We start from the raw sequence: 16,686 nt of genomic DNA on the forward strand, positions 1-16,686 counted from the left end.
ATTTACTATACAAAACCTGTGAGATAACTATGAGGGCAAAAAATAAATAAAATAATTGTTAATTAATCGTAATTGTGTTAATGTTCAAATAATCAAGATTTTGGTTATAGGCCAAATCGCTCAGCCCGAATTCACTCTGTTTCTCTCCAAAATGCTCAAAAAGCTATATTTGTGTAATTTTGTTTGTGTTTAACAGGCCGTTCACTCTTTCCTGTCAAAATACTCTACTGTATACATACAATATAATATACTTTGCCAAACAGAATTGGAATGGCACAAGGAAAAACATTAGCTAAATTTCCAATTTTGGCTTCAACGCCATTAACTCACATATATTGATTAAATCTCAACCAGTGGAAATGCTCCTCTGTTAGAAACAGCCTACAGAATAATACATAGAAATGAAACAGAAAAAAAGAAAGACAAGACATAGAAGCTTCTCAGTGGCAGAAAAGCCACCATGAAAAAGATAAGAGCTTTGACAGCCTGAGAGAGAAATGAGGACGGCGGCCTGAGAGAAAGCGAACAGAGAAAAGACGCACTGTAAGGAATACGGGTGTCTTCTGGAGGAGGGTGATGGGCACATGCAAATAGCTTTTACCCCTACCGACCGATATTGGATTCTGGGAAACCCATCTGTTACGTGGCGCCCACACCAGAGAATAATATGAGGAAGATGGCGCTGGGGGGTTGGAAAGGGGGGGCAGATGATAGATCGCAGTCTGAGTTTTAATCAGCGCTGCGCCTCTAGCACTTTCTGCCCGCCGCACCGAGGCTTATCCGTCAAGCGGCTCACATGACCCCAAACTGAGGAGAGAGGAACTCTTTCCCCCTGGTGCATACCTTACCACCATCCTCCCTTCAACTCGGAGAAAAAGAGAGAGAAGGAATATCTGCTCACACCATCTCGCTGAAACCACACGAAAGGCCAGCGGCTTCAGGGACGACGTGCAAGAGTTTCAGCACGGAGGGTCCAACTGTTTCACCTTATCTCAAAATTACACAGGAAACAGACTCTACTGTAACCTCACCAAGAGCCAGAGCGAAAACTCTTGCTTTTATCTGTTTGGAAAAATAAAAGAAGAAGTGAGACCAAGTCAATACGATTGTCCTGATTAGCCAGCTAATTAAAAACAATTGCAAAGCAGAGATGTGCGGCTGCTTTTGGCACATGAAACAGCATCGTTTATCACGGCAGCGAGGCCCGATAGCAATGAAAGCCATATCTCTGGGTTAGGTAGATGAAACGGTGGGCTGAGTCTGGCGTAACAAAGGCATATCATTTCACATGACTGATACCGCTATAAGGCTTTAATATGGTTTGGAACGCTTGTGCCTCTAATGATGCTATTACCGGCAATAACCAAACCCCCCTCCGATGGCTTTGGTGAAAACAGCATGCCGTCCCATAAACCAAGTCTGCAACTCTTAACCCTTTCGAGGCCTTAGGAGGTTTTTGAAGGAAGAAATGCAGATGTGGGCCAAAAGATGAAAAGGGATTTTCAAAGCAACTACAGCAAATTGTGATAAAGATTTAGTTTTTGTGTCCTCATACAGTACAGTCAAATGTGTCTTTTTTTTTTTTTTTTAGTATTTTAGTTTAAGAAAATAATGATAATTATACATTTTTGTATGATTTGCAGAAGACACATATTATATTTTTGAAACAGTTTGTATTAGGGCTGTACAATATTTTTTTCAGTATTTGCAATCATCACAGGATTAGGGCTAAATATCGCTCCAAAATTTTCGATACTGATACCCTGAATTCGATACCGGTTCCGAACGATACTTTTTTCAATACTCGGTAGTATCGAGACGGTTCGGTCGGTGCTTAAAAAGTATCGAACTCGATACCCAGCCCTACGCAGGATATGCAATGTTGAGTTTGTATAATTTATCATTTACATGTGTTTTTGATGCCTGTGATTGTATAATGATTTTAAAAGCATTCAGTTAAAAAAAAATAGACTATTTGTGACCCTAACTACAATTAATTTTATTGAATTAGCTTTTTTATCATTCACTTACTGTATTTGGATACTGTTAGACTTGGGAAACAATAAAACACTTTTTTCAATTGTAATTTTTTTCTTGAATGTATTTTAGATTATTATTCAACATTCTATTATTCTACATTATACTCAGAACATATTTATTTACAGATGCAAATAGTAAACATTAATTCATCAATATCGGACTAAACATGTGCATGAAAATATTCACAACACATGCAAATACAAAAATGTGCTGTGGGACCTCAAAAAGTTTCTAGATTGTTTTTATGAAGATGCACTGCCACTGCAGAATCATCCCAATCGGTCTAACATTTCCTTCCAAATAGAGATATTAAGTCATCTTGTGAAATATGTATATATATAACAATATATATCACAAAATAATAAAATATTGCAATGTTAGATTTTTCCAATATCGTGCAGCCCTAGTTTTTATTGCAATTTGTTGCCAAGCATATTTATAACAAGCATTCTTCGATGACATTAGAAGCCCCTTTTTAAGGATCACAGTGCAGCACAAAACACTAATTATCTAAAATTGCAAATTTTCACACTTTGTGACTATGCCTCAAACCACTAGGTTCACTCATTTGTTAGTTATCTGACAATTTTATATAATCACTTTTTCACTTGTATTACCATGTTGTTCAATTTGTTTACATAAATATGCTTGCTGTGTTGAATGATGATGGAACACTGTTTCACACTTATTTTACCATTTTATCTAAACATTAGTAAACATTTGACTTGAGTTTAATGATTTATATGTACATAAATTTCCTTTTGTATTCAAACCCCCTAATGGGATGTTGCTTTTATACTTTTAGACTTTGATAGTTTAAGGGTTTTTTAATTTCACATTATCTGTTTGCAGTATTTTCACATACAATACATTCCTTTAGAAAGACATTTTCCTCAAAATGTGTGTTTTTTTCCCCACTCTATCTCTATTCTCGCAAACGTTCCAAAAGCAACACTAACTAGAGCAATTGAGCTAGTTGTTTTTTAAGCTTATTAGTTGCAACAGCAACATAAAGGAAAAGAAGGGAACAGAATTGCAATATAAACACAAAAACACACTTTAAATGAGCACAACTGAAGTGTCAAACAATACCTTGGACTATCTAGACAACTGGATAAAAATGAGCTGGAATAAAGTTTAAAAAAAAAATAATGCTGTGACATATTTCTGATGATAGCCATTAGTCAAATAATAATAAAAAAATTGATCTGCAGGAAAAGTTTATAATTTTATTAGATGTAGTAAATTGGCACCAGCTATTTTCATTCACTCATTTTCTTTTCAGCGTAGTTCCTTTATTAATCTGGGGTTGTGACAGCGGAATGAACCACCAGCTTATCCAGCATATGTTTTATGCAGCGGATGCCCTTCCAGCCACAACCCACCACGGAGAAACATCCATATACACACATAAACTATGGACAATTTAGTTTACCCAACTCAACAATGCCACATGTCTTTGGACAGTGGGGAAAACAGGAGCACCCGGAGGAATCCAATGCGAACACAGGGAGAACATGCAAACTCCACACAGTAACACCAACTGACCTAGCAGAGGCTCGAACCAGCGACCTTCTTGTTGTGAGGAGAACGTTCTACCTACTGCACCACGGTGCAACCTAACCAGCTATTTTGAATGTCAGTTTCAAAAATAACTTTGAACTTACTTAAAAAGTACTAAAATATGTAATTGTTTTATTGTTACTTACAACATGATGAAACAACCTCTGTTCTGAATATCATTATTTATTTACATTTTTCATTTATTTGTGGTGACTTTTATTAGAAATTCAGGGCACTAGTAAACATACAATACTGCATTATAGACTCAAGAAATTACTTTTGCTGCTTGTTCAAACTACTTATTATAAATTAGTTGAAACAACACAATTCTTAAGTTTTTAAACTTTACAACCTAATTGTTTTAAGTTCAATCCACTTAAATTTGTAAAAACAATTAAGTTAACGTAAACAATTTGTGTTTGGACAACATTAAAGAATTGTCTGGAATAAAAAACATTTTTTACAGTGTACAGTAGGGCTGCACAATTTATCGTTATCGCAATGTAAAGTTGGAATTATAGTTGAACAACAATTGAGAACATTCAATTCAAGTCAATTCATCTTTATTTCTATAGCACTTTTAAAATGTAGACTGTGTCAAGGCAGCTTCACATAGAAGGTCATAGTAAATTGAATACATGAGAATACATGAGCTTTGTTGAGTCACTGCAAAGAATAACCATAACAGAGTGAAACTTTATCATTTGCAAGTGTTTTAAAGGCATTTCAAGTATGTGTAAAGCATTCAACATGACATTTAACATTTGTAACTTTAATGAAGAATAATTTCACTGAATTATAAATATAATGAAGACTATACAGTGTTATTTTACAATATTAAATTTCTGTGTATGAATGCTGTTTGACTCCATGGAAAACCATCAAGCACTGTTGTAATTATAGATATGCTGTATTGTAATGCTTGCTTTTTGTTTATGATTTTTTTTAATAAAAGATTCACACCCTTACAAAATCAACCCAACCAATCTAAATTAAGTTTTTTGCCAAATAGAGCTGTTCAAGCCTGGTGAAATTGTATTCCTATCACAATACATAGTGCAGAAAATCAAAATACGGCAATGTCAGAATTTTTTTGAATATCGTTCAGCCCTATTGTGCAGTTTCAAACACACTACACATCTTCCCTGCTCAGCATACACTAAAGATCATAAATGACTGGGTATCATCAAGGCCTGAGCCAAGTATCAAACCACCAACTAACGTCGACCACAATCACAACACGATAAACCCGCAAATCATCTCTTACAAACCATAAACTCAGTTCCCAAAGCGAATAAATTCAACAATCCCTACAAATGGCAAGAACACGCATCACAGAGCGGGGCTTTTCTTAATTTATGTCAGCCAGCTGTTACGTGCCAAAACAAGCCTTCATCATACAATCCCTCATTACGACAGCCTGTAGACATCATCGTATTATTCCAGATGAAATCTCGGCTGTCTGATAGAGCGATTGCTGGTGTCAGAAACTGAAAGCGGCAGCCTGCTTTTTGATTCTGGCCACAAAAAAAAAAAGAAAAAGAAAAAAATAAGTAGAACAAGCGTGCCTGCCAGTGCCATCATTACCCTTGGCTTCAATTAACATCAAATGAAAGTAGCTTGATTTAAAGCAGCCAGCAGCAACTTGAGCATTTACTACAGTATATACACAAATAAGCTATATGCGGACAGAGATCCACAGATTGTATGCATGAGAGGACACACACTGACAAGACTGAGCAATGTTTTCATGAGCAAATGAGGAGGAAGGTCTTGCTATTCCGCCAGGAATGAAAGAGACGGACAGCGATTCGGTCCTCCAGGCATCGCTTAGAACTTTTTTCCTGGTAAAAAAGCGACTCGCTCGATTTTTGAGCAGCAACAACAATTACATCCTTTTGCTGCTTCGTGCAGTTTTGGAGTCTGACCCACAAATCCCTCTAACTCGAGCAGCCAGAACCAATCTCCTCTACGCTTTTTTTCCTTCTTCATATTACTCCTCTCAGCGTGCACGAGATGTCTTTTTCAAGTGCAGCTACTTCAAAGCGAGGACGAGAGTCCCAGTGGGAGCGACTGAGGAGGAAGTAGAGAAGATAACATTGAAGTGTTTGGGGTGATGAGCGCTCACCAAGTTCCCTCCGCTCATCCACATGGGAAGCGCTCAAAGAGGAGAAACCACATGTTTTCTTTTCTTTTAAAGGATGTAAACTGCATGCTAATGAGCGCGAGAGACAATAAATAATTTGCCATGTTTTTTAAGGAGCTGACAAGGCATTGTGGGGTCATTATGCACTGTTTGATGTGAAATGGGGTTTGCTTTTTTTGTTATGGAGGACTAATTGAATGCCTAGTGAATTGCAGCAGGTTGAATTGAGAGATTCATAGGTGTAACTAAAGATAAAAATGTGTATATAAATGCTTCTTGGAAGCAGGAGTGCAGTACAGTTAAATGTTTTTTCAAAAGTTTACTCAAAAGAGACAGATTACTCAAAATACTTTTAGCTAATAATTAATATTGTACAATAAATGTGCAACTTGAATATACATTTAGACAATGTAAAAGACTTTTGACAAGTTTTAGCTATTTTCTCTTAAAAATGTGATTTGAAGTAGGGCTGTGCGATTAATCGAAATCGAATCGCCACTTAAAACAATAGCTTATCGCAATAGGCAGCCGATATATCATGTATGACTATAGTGTAGATGATAGCAGTAAGGGTTGGGCGATATAGACCAATTTGGTATTGTACAATGTCTAATGTGAAACATCGCGATGAACGATGGCATCATCGTCAAAGGCGGTGGTGAATTAATTATTTATGAATAATTAATTCATTCATAATGAATTAATAATTTGTAGCCTACAGTTTCAACTACCTGACCCGCATGGTCTTTGATTTACCAATAACCAAATCATAAATAAATAAAGATAAGTTACACACAAATTACCACCGGTCAATCACGTTTTCCGCGGGACTCTGGCATGAGTAGGCAGAGTGATGTGTCGTTATCATGATGTTGACAAACTTGGTTGGTAAAAAAGGTGCACAACCAACAGCAACCAACCAACAGTATCGGAGGTTTTCGCAGTGTAAAAGCGAAATATTGAAGCAGTGTACTGATGCCGTGACACGTTTTCTGATAGATTTAAAAGACTGAAGAGTCGTTAGATAGAAAGAAGATTATTTCAATATCATGTTTAACAACTATAGTGAGACGTGCTCCAGCAATAACTGCCAACACTCCCGTTTTTCCCGGGAGTCTCCCTTATTTCAGACCCATCTCCCGTTTTGTTATTTCTCCCAGAAAACTCCCGTAATTTCACCCTCTAATAATTTTAAAAAAATTATGAAAAAATAAACCAAGAGTTAATTTGCAAAACAAATGACTACATTTTTATGACTTTTCATAAAGCATTTTTTTTTTGCTAATTAACTTTAACACAACAAAAAAAGGACATGATCTATGAAATGGAGTAACAGTTGTTATCTGTTGCCAAGCAATTCTGCATACACAATATTTTGTGTTTTAGCCAGTAATTACCCTAAACTGCTGTCTGGTGCTTTGGAAAACATAGCAGTTGGAAAATACACCAAAAGCAAAATACATCAAGCATAAACAATGCCATCAAATGTAAAAAAAAGTCCATTTAGAAGAATGTTCACTGCTTGTATTCCATCCAAACACAGCTGTGGAAGCTTCAAATATTGGTCTTTTCATTTTGGCAGGGACATATCCCAACTGTCCAGCCCTAAATATACATTCACACTCCACTCATAAGTAGATTTTCAGCAAGACTAGTCTCCATTTTAGTGTGCTTACAGAGCTGTGCTGTGTGACTGAGAATGACATGATTTATTGTGATGGATTTTGGAGGAGGGAAACAGACTCCACGTGAAGCTCATATCCTGGTTGGCATTCGAGACGCTCTTTAAGATGCTACAATCTGATTAGAAGCTACATGGAAATAAAATATGACATGCATCCATTTTTTCGGTGTTCTCATTTTTTTGACGCCTACATCATTTATTCTCCATTTCTCCTGCTGCTGAGTCTTTTAAGAAGGAGCCAAATAAAACAGCTTTAATGAGTAAGTAGAGTTACCTGCTGTGGGATCTCCAGCTTAAACTTCTTCCGACTTTCAGAGGAGCAGAACAGTGCCGCAAAACCCCTGAAAGAGAACAAGGAGAGCGGGATTTAGAGGTTTATGCTATCGAGCGCAGAATATTTGAAAAATAAAAGACAAGCATAATTATACTGACACAAATTTAAAGAAAACAAATGAAGTGTACATGAATAACATGACGGGGGTGGGGGGGGGGATTCGGGTGTTCGCTTGGTGATTTCCAAACATCAAATGAATTTTATTCAACTATTAGAATTTTCATATTTTATCCACAACCCACAGAAGATAAAAAAAACAGCAATTAATAGTTACTTTAAAGGGGTGGTCCCGATATCATATTTTAAACGTTAGTTGATGTGTAATGTAACTGTGTGAACATAAACAACATCTCTGAATGTAATACGCTCAAAGTTCAATGCAAAGAGAGACATTAACTTTTACAGAGTTAGCTTAGCAAAGTCTACAGTGAACAATTCATGCATTTACCATGCGCAGCGAAGAGGCGTGGCCAGAGGCGCAGTAACGTTATAGCAGAGAAAGCTAAAATGCTACCCAAACACTGCTATTTCCACAGAGCTTCTTCTGTTTCTGTATTTGGGCTTCCTAAGGACACGACAAAAAGATAGAAGTGCTTACAGTTTCATTTTAATTATGTTCCGGAGAATTATAAAACATGTATAGCTAGCATTTGACAAAGGACTGCTTAAAGAATCTCTCCTAGTTCAGTGCTGGATTCGGCTAAAAACTCCTCAAAGAAGGAACAGCTTCAACCACAATAGACAAAGCTGTGGATTGTGAGCCACAACCTGGAAGTATTTTTATCTGTTAACATTGATCTCTTACATAGTTTTATAGTATGTTGTAGCAAGGATGTAAGCAAGGATGTAAACAACGGCACTGCTAACAATATAGCTACAAATTAATATTTATCGGACAAACTGCTGTAAACAACAATCTTCAAGTCTCAATCTTGGGCAGAGCTGCAGTGTCTCTGTGCATACACTTTCCCTGCGTTCTACATCTCAAATAATACAAACTCGCAAAAGATATGTGAACATTTCATATTACTTACACATGGTCATTCTGAATATATGTGAAAGACACCTGTCAGATTTTATTTTAGAGAGCAGGTATGGGGTTCAGCAGTGTCCTCTTCATTTTCTGAGATTCAGCTGTGTCCTCTTCATTCTCAGAAAAAATGTCTGTTTCTGTAGCTAACAGCTACTCTGACTGACAGTATTCACACAACGACAAAACACATGCTATTAGAGGCGTGATGCTTTTACTGGCCTTTCGGAGAAACTAAAAATATGCCAGTCCTTTTCATGTTAGCTGAGTAGCTGTAGATAATCAAAGTAAGACATATGAAAAAAATTGCATGAGTTTCTATTTTTCTAGCATGGGCACACATTGCTTTGCATCTTATAAACACAACCAAGCCTTAAAAATACACTCTGGACCACAACTTTAAAAAACAACATGCATGTGTTGCAACCCCTGGGATAACTACGTTATAATAAAGACAGGGCCGGTGCGTCCATAGAGGCAACCTAGGCGGCAGAATAGAGAGGGCGGCATCCGCGACACCTCCCCCACCACCCGCGTCCTCAGTTATATCCTTTTTTTTTTAGATTTTTACCTTTTTTCTAGCCAAACTTAAACAAACACGACTTTCTAAAGAAGAAGAAGAAAAAAAAAAGATAGCAAAGGCTGTGAAAACATCACTTGTGAAATGTTTTTTTTTTAAAAACTAATTTCGAAGGATAATAACTTTACCTTCAACTGTTCACACACAAACTTCACTTGAGCTAATAGTAGTGCATTTTGATTTATTTTAACTTAAAACTACAATATGGGTGGCACGGTGGCGCAGTGGGTAGCGCTGTTGTGTGTATGTCCTGGTCCTCCAGCTTGGGGGGGTTGAGCATTTTTTACCCACCTCGTAAAAAATGTTACGAAACACCAATATGGTGCGGCTAAATATCAACTTTAATATATAAGCAGCCCTGGGATTAAGTAAATAAGTAAAACTACAATAACTGAAACAAATAAATACTCAATTACAAATTAATAAAATGTCAATAAAAACAATTAAAACATAAGAAATAACACAGGAAACAAGATATATAATTTAGATATTTTTATATAAATCAAAATATTTAACATGTTTAATAACAACTACACATTTCTGAGCTAATAGATTTAGTACTAAAATTACAGTGTGAAGTCATAAAAAATTATTATATTCTATAACATATTTTTACTTTAGTGTAATTACATTTTTACCTTTTCATAGTTTGGATGTTGGTTAAGATTTTGTTTTTAACAAATCGATGAAATCCAGTATGGCATCGCCTCCCCCCACCCTCAGTCTTAACCTATGGCACAATTGTAAAACATCATATGCGTTACTAAATATTTAATTCACAGACTTCAAAGCTTCTTGCTCCTGTCAGAGAATATTCCAGCGCAGTCACTTAAAAGCAGCTCTTGTCATCTGGTGACAGGCTTTGTGATTTCTAAAGGAGGTGACAACAAAGAGTCATGTGTTTCAGACGGTTTGAAGGTCCTGATTGGTGGATAGCTGAAGCTTGTTTTAGAGGTCAGGCTCATCAGAAGTATTGCAGCTACATATCAGACATACAGGAGGAGAGAGAAGAGAAGAGCAAGAGATGGAGGAGTGCAATTCCTCTTTCTCTGACATTTCCTGTCTCATCATCTGCTCAGGCTTATTGTGTTTGAACACTTAGTAAGAAAAATGTGACAGCGAAGGTAGAGTGTGTGTATGTGTGTGTCCTCAACCACCCTGAACGCAGCATAAGCACTAGGTGTACTGTGAGTGAGTGAGTTTCAATTGGCTGTGGGAATATCTGTAGGCTTTTTTACTATATTGAACATAATGAAATATTTACTCTCTTACTTGAGCAAACTTTCAGTAAAACAAGTTGAGGCATTTTGGCCCTTGGCACTTTCAGTTATATGTTGGTCAATTTTTTTACAACAAGACATAAGTGGGCAATAGAGGGGTTTTAATGCAATGGTGTAAATAACTTATTAGTCTTTGTGGTAGTCATAGTATCGGTAGTAGTGTTAGCAGTAGTTAATAATATTTAATAATAAAATATAAGAAATGCTTCATTACAAAGGTGTCACTGGTTTTTAATCATAATCAGCAGTTATATTTTCAATTCATGCATTCATTCATTTTCTTTTTGGTTTAGTCCCTAATTAATCTAGGGTTGCCACAGCGGAATGAACCGCCAAATTATCCAGTATATGTTTTACGCAACGAATGCCCTTCTAGCCGCAATCCAACACTGGGAAAGAATGAATTATATCATTATATTATTATATTATATTAATATATTATTATATTATATTATATTATATTATATTATATTATATTATATTATATTATATTATATTATATTATATTATATTATATTATACTCTCATTTTCTTTTTGGCTCTGTCCTTTTATTAATCAGGGGTCGCCACAGCCAAATGAACCGCCAAATTATCCAGCATATGTTTTTACGCAGAAGATTGTGATGTGATGTGATGTGATGTGATGTGATGTGATGTGATGTGATGTGATGTGATGTGATGTGATGTGATGTGATGTGATGTGATGTGATGTGATGTGATGTGATGTGATGTGATGTGATGTGATGTGATGTGATGTGATGTGATGTGATGTGATGTGATGTGATGTGATGTGATGTGATGTGATGTGATGTGATGTTTAATATATGATATGATATTTAATATATGATATATTATGATATATTATATCCTTATTTTATTAATCATATTATATTAATTATATTATATTATATTATATTATATTATATTATATTATATTATATTATATTATATTATATTATATTATATTATATTATATTATATTATATTATTTTATATTTACATCCGTTACATTTACCTGTATAACCTTTGCAGAAAATGTTTTAAAAATATTGTGACTTAAAGATAAAGGCATTTTATATCTGAGAATAGACTATTTTGACAACATAGTTTCCAGTTAAAACTTTTCAAACACAACGAAAACCTTTTAGTAGATTGTTTTTGTACCCTCAGTTGACATTGGCTGCTTCTGAAAGCTTTAAAATGCTGCCATCATAGGCAGAATTGCAAGTCAGGAAGGTATTTCCGAATCCAAATTCTGCTTCCCTTCCTGTCTCGGGAGGTCCCTTCTTATCAAATTTCGAAGGCAGCATAGACAGTCCTTTGCTACCTTTGATATCCCACAGTTCCATTTCTGACAGTTGAGCTAAAAAATAAACACAGTGCCTCAAATCACTGCTTGGCTGTAAGTTTGTATGTAAAAATTAATGTTTTTGACCAACGTTTTACACTTTTGATGGCATTTCTAGTGATAAGTTAGTATTGTAGTAAGCAAAAATGCCCTTAATTTTTACCGATGTTCTCTCTACCTTGCTGAACATTATTAAATGTTCAACAAAACTCTAACTCTTTAATTTCTCAAGAAATTAAAACTCTTTCTTTTTAATTTCCTGATGTTAAAATAGGACCCAAATCCTAGTGATTTTAAGGCCCTCTGCAGGAGGGAGTGTGGTTTCCCCGCTCACCGAATTGATTGACAGGTGTCATGTTTCTATAATAGCATGTATACACATGAACACAGAACTTTTTTAAGTTAAATAGCAAATAAACTGAGATAAAAATATGTGTTAAAACTCTCTGTGATTTTTATATGTTTTATATGTTTAAAACGTTATCACAAACAGGCTCTGTATTCTTGTGTGATTCGTAACCCCTATAATCACCACGGCCGCATGGTGTCAGTAAACACTAATGTGCTTAGGTGTGTGTGTCTGTGTGTTTGAGTACTGCAAGCGGCATTTGTGTGAGAATCATCATTTCAGAAAGGCTTGAATAAACTCCACGACAAATACATGAAACAAAATAATGAGCTGTATTTCAGCTTCATCTGAGTCTATCTCTGTCACTGATGGCTGTTTATCTGAGGTACCTCATGATGTGAAGCAGACATGCACATAGGAGCAGTGCGCGGGGAGAAGCAGATCATTCACATTTAAAGCCACAGGCTACAAAAACAGCTACACTGTACTCAGACACAAAAACAGGCAGATCCAGCATTGAATAATAAATTATCTGACGGGTATTTTGAGCTGAAACTTTACAGACACACTCTGGAGACACCAAAGGCTTATCTTGCATCTTGTAAAAGGGGTTAAATAGGTGTCCTTTAACGCAAATTTTGTCACCGTTTTTGGAGCACAGTAGCTTGTAGATATCCTTCGGATTAACATACTGACACCAAAAATACTTTCATTTCATGCAGACTGTTATGAACATGACTGCTGCAAATTACTGTAGATCTTGCTTTGATGGCAAATTCACACTGCATGATTTTAGCCCTAATTTTTGCTCGGGGAAAGATTTTGTGAAATCACAGACAAAAGTACAGAAATCAGAGGTAAATCAGTGTTTTTTATGCGAGTGACAATCACACAGAGTGAATTATCAAAAACGCAATCAGAGAGAATTGCAGACGTGTCGCCAACGCCCATCAAATTTTTTGCATGTTAAATGCCAATGCTTTATTGACCTATTTTTTTCTCTTTTTGCAATGATGCGTCCTCAGTCCCCTGCAGCTTCCCAAACATTTCCTTCTCCATAATTTAGTTTTATTGTTGCCCTTTCGCTGTAAATCAGAATTCAGTGCACAGACGATTTCAATGGCATTAATTAAATATTCATTTCAATGTACCGTTTCCAGTTTTGCACATGATCTCGAGTGATCTTATCACATCTCGCGTGCATTTGTGAGCCAGAGTTGTTTGCATTTTTTTGTAGATCTGCAGTGTGTATCCTCCTGTCACAGGTCCATCATGCAGTATGAACACAGCAGCAATTGAACGCCACTCTAGATAGTCATGCAGTGTGAAAACAACAGTGATGTGACAATTATGATAATCATGCAGTGTGAACTCAGCCTAACTCAACTTGTGTTGCATAAGTATTAAAAAAAATCAACCATATTAAAAGCTAATAAAATATGTGTGTTTTATATTATTTCAATATAAACATATATAATAAACAAACCTATTTTAACATTTTAATCATAATCTTTTTTTACATTTCTCTTGGAATCAAACCCAAGAACTTGCCATTGCTATCCTCATGCTCTCCTGTCTGAGATACAGAACAGCTTCTTGAAAATAAGAAAAGGAAAAACACACACAAAAATATACATCAAGCACAGCATCTGCTAAATCTGACCTCATCAGTCCTCCTGACTCTGAGTCTGACTGGTCCAGAGCCCCCTTCAACTCAAATTCTGAAAGAAAAAGCAAGGTGCCAGTGATGCGCCTTCAAGAGCTGTTTGTCCAGGGATACTGAAATGTCGCTTTACACAGCGTGAAGGCCACATGTGCCATCTAGTCTGCTTGACAGAGAAGAACAGGCTTTGTCAGCAGGTCACCTGTTATGTCCGAGTGCTCTGCTATCAACAGCGCTTCCCATCACCCGTCCCGACCTTCAGATGGTGCTACGTGCACAGAGTGCGTGACATTTTAAAAAGGTGACAGCAACACACTATGTTCCCAACTCACCACATTCCTTCTATTTCTGTTATACTTAAAGTCAACTGTCTCTGGCTGACTAGGGCTCTTCCAGGAGTTTGACATCTCTATCAAGCACTCTTTGTTATGGCACGTCATCTCGGAACAGGCATCTGGGTTAAAATTATCATAAATCACAGGTACTGACACCATAATTTTTAGTATGATGTTTACGGAGTTATTTATCCTTGGTAAATATGAGCAAATTCGCATGTGGGAATAAATCTGCATTTTAATCCTTTTGATTTTTCATAAAAACAGTAAATGGCTGCTTGAAATAAAACAATTAAAAGTGGGAGGGGAAAAAAAAAAAATAACATTATGAAATAAATGCAATAATAAACATTGATCAAAAGTATTGGCACATCTAGATATGTTTCATGGGAAAAGTATGTCTGAAATTCTAATTCTCACATCCTATTCATGTTTACATTCACATTTACTCGCACCAGAGAGAGTACAAATAAAAATGCTTGCACAATTACTTGATCCAAAGAATAAATATGACATATAATATGATATAAATATGAGGAAATACATACTGTACACTGAACTCCCTTGAATTTTAATATAGTTTCCTCAACTTTACAAATAACAAAATTTTACAAAATTACAAATTATAGTTTTTTTTTCACAGCTGTCATTGCCAATTATTTTAAAGTTGACAGTAAATACTTTATAATTGAGTGCGTGCGAGGAGCAACCGTAAAAGTCCAAAAAAATGTAGATAATTTAGATAAATTTAGATAAATTGAGATAACCATGTGACATTAATTGTATGTGTGAACTTCGTATGCATAAACAGTCTGGGGATATTTCCCATGACCAGGAGTCTGCATTTTAAACATTAAAATAGCTTCATGCAGTGGGCTTGATATGTCTGCTTCGGACATTAAAGAGCCCATATTATGGGTTTTTGAAAATGCCCTTCCATGTAGTGTGTCACACAGCTCTAAGTGAAGTGAAATATCCAGCTAAGGCTTAAATCTGTAAGTGTACAGTGTTTAAAACTATTGATTCATCTATAAAAGAGTCGACTCATAGTGCTTCAAACGAGTCGTCTTGATAACGAGTTATTAGGTGTTTCGCGATGACGCAGCTACGAAACACAAGTAGTTGCACGCGCAAGCCCGGGAGATTTGAAACCTGCGGCTCCGCCCACTAACAGAAAAAAGTCACTCACACACACACACAGAGACACACACAGACACACACACACACACAGAGACACACACAGACACCGGTAGAATGAAGTCACGCTGTGCAGATGGAGATTATTGACAGTTCACCCAAAGATGAAACCTTAGCATATAGCCTAGCCTTGAGCAGATCGAGAGCCTCTGGAAACTACCTGCTTACAAAGAAGACTTCTTCAGTTTGTTAAAGGAAGGATCAGTATAGACTGTCAGAACAAGGATCAGTGGATCATGAATCAGTTTCTTCCCCCATTTCACCAGTGTAAGTACGTGCGATTAAAATTGTTGCCTCGTTTACTCTAGCTTGCAAATTATGTATTTAGTTGTGTTTTGTTACTTGTAACCGCGTGTACTGTATCAGGTTAACTCTTTATATTCTCATATCGCGTGTAAAGCTACGTTAAAAACGCGACGCGTGCCGCTTTGTTTATGGATAGTCAGCTATGTGTGTGTGTGTAATGTGTGTGTGTGTGTGTGGCTCCTCTGAGGACGGTCGTTTGTGTGAGTGTCTCCTCTTAGGAGGTTGATGTGTGTGTGTGTGCGTGTCTCTGAATAGGGTAAAGCTCTAGGCAAAGGGTGATCAAAGGGACCCGTTTGTAAAGTGAGGACTTTAGGGGGTGTCGCGGTTGAAATCTTAGGGTTGTAATCGCGGATGTAACTGAGGACGCGGAGGGGGAGGGAGGTGTCGCCGCCGCGCCGTCTCTATTCTGGACGCGCCGGCCCTGTGTGTGCGTGTGTGTAAAAAGAGCAAGTAGACTGCTAGGACATATCCTCGCCAGTTCTTGGACTTTTTGCTTGATAAAATAGTTAGTCGTCAGTATTTTCTAGTCCATCGTCTATATTTACATTCACCCACTGGCAGCCAAAATCCACTATGAAGCGTGTGTACACTGTGACTACTTTTATATTGTTGATAATCTGCTGGGCATTTCACTCTGTCTCGCCCTGAAGCCTGTCAGTGTCGTCGACCAATCGCAGCAGCCTGTCATTGGTCCAATCAGCGCAGATTAGCTTCGCGCTGAGGACGGGTTTGGGTACAAATGAATCGCTGAACGATTCATATGGGAGTCGCTGGGATAACTAGGTAAAAATAAATGCATATTATAAGACCATCAAAGTGTTGTTTGACCTT

General features: G+C 36.7%; 1 protein-coding gene across 2 annotated transcripts in view; it reads right to left on the reverse strand.

Annotated features, from left to right (window-relative positions):
* rarab (retinoic acid receptor, alpha b) overlaps nt 1-16,686 on the reverse strand; it is a 207,892-nt gene that overhangs the window by 130,095 nt on the left and 61,111 nt on the right. For both annotated transcript variants that reach the window (XM_056453742.1, XM_056453741.1), the window contains exon 2: nt 7,708-7,774. The gene's annotated coding sequence lies outside the window, so the exon portion shown is untranslated. The remainder of the gene's footprint in view (nt 1-7,707; nt 7,775-16,686) is intronic.

Source organism: Danio aesculapii, chromosome 3, assembly GCF_903798145.1.
Source record: "Danio aesculapii chromosome 3, fDanAes4.1, whole genome shotgun sequence".
Lineage (NCBI taxonomy): Eukaryota > Metazoa > Chordata > Actinopteri > Cypriniformes > Danionidae > Danio > Danio aesculapii.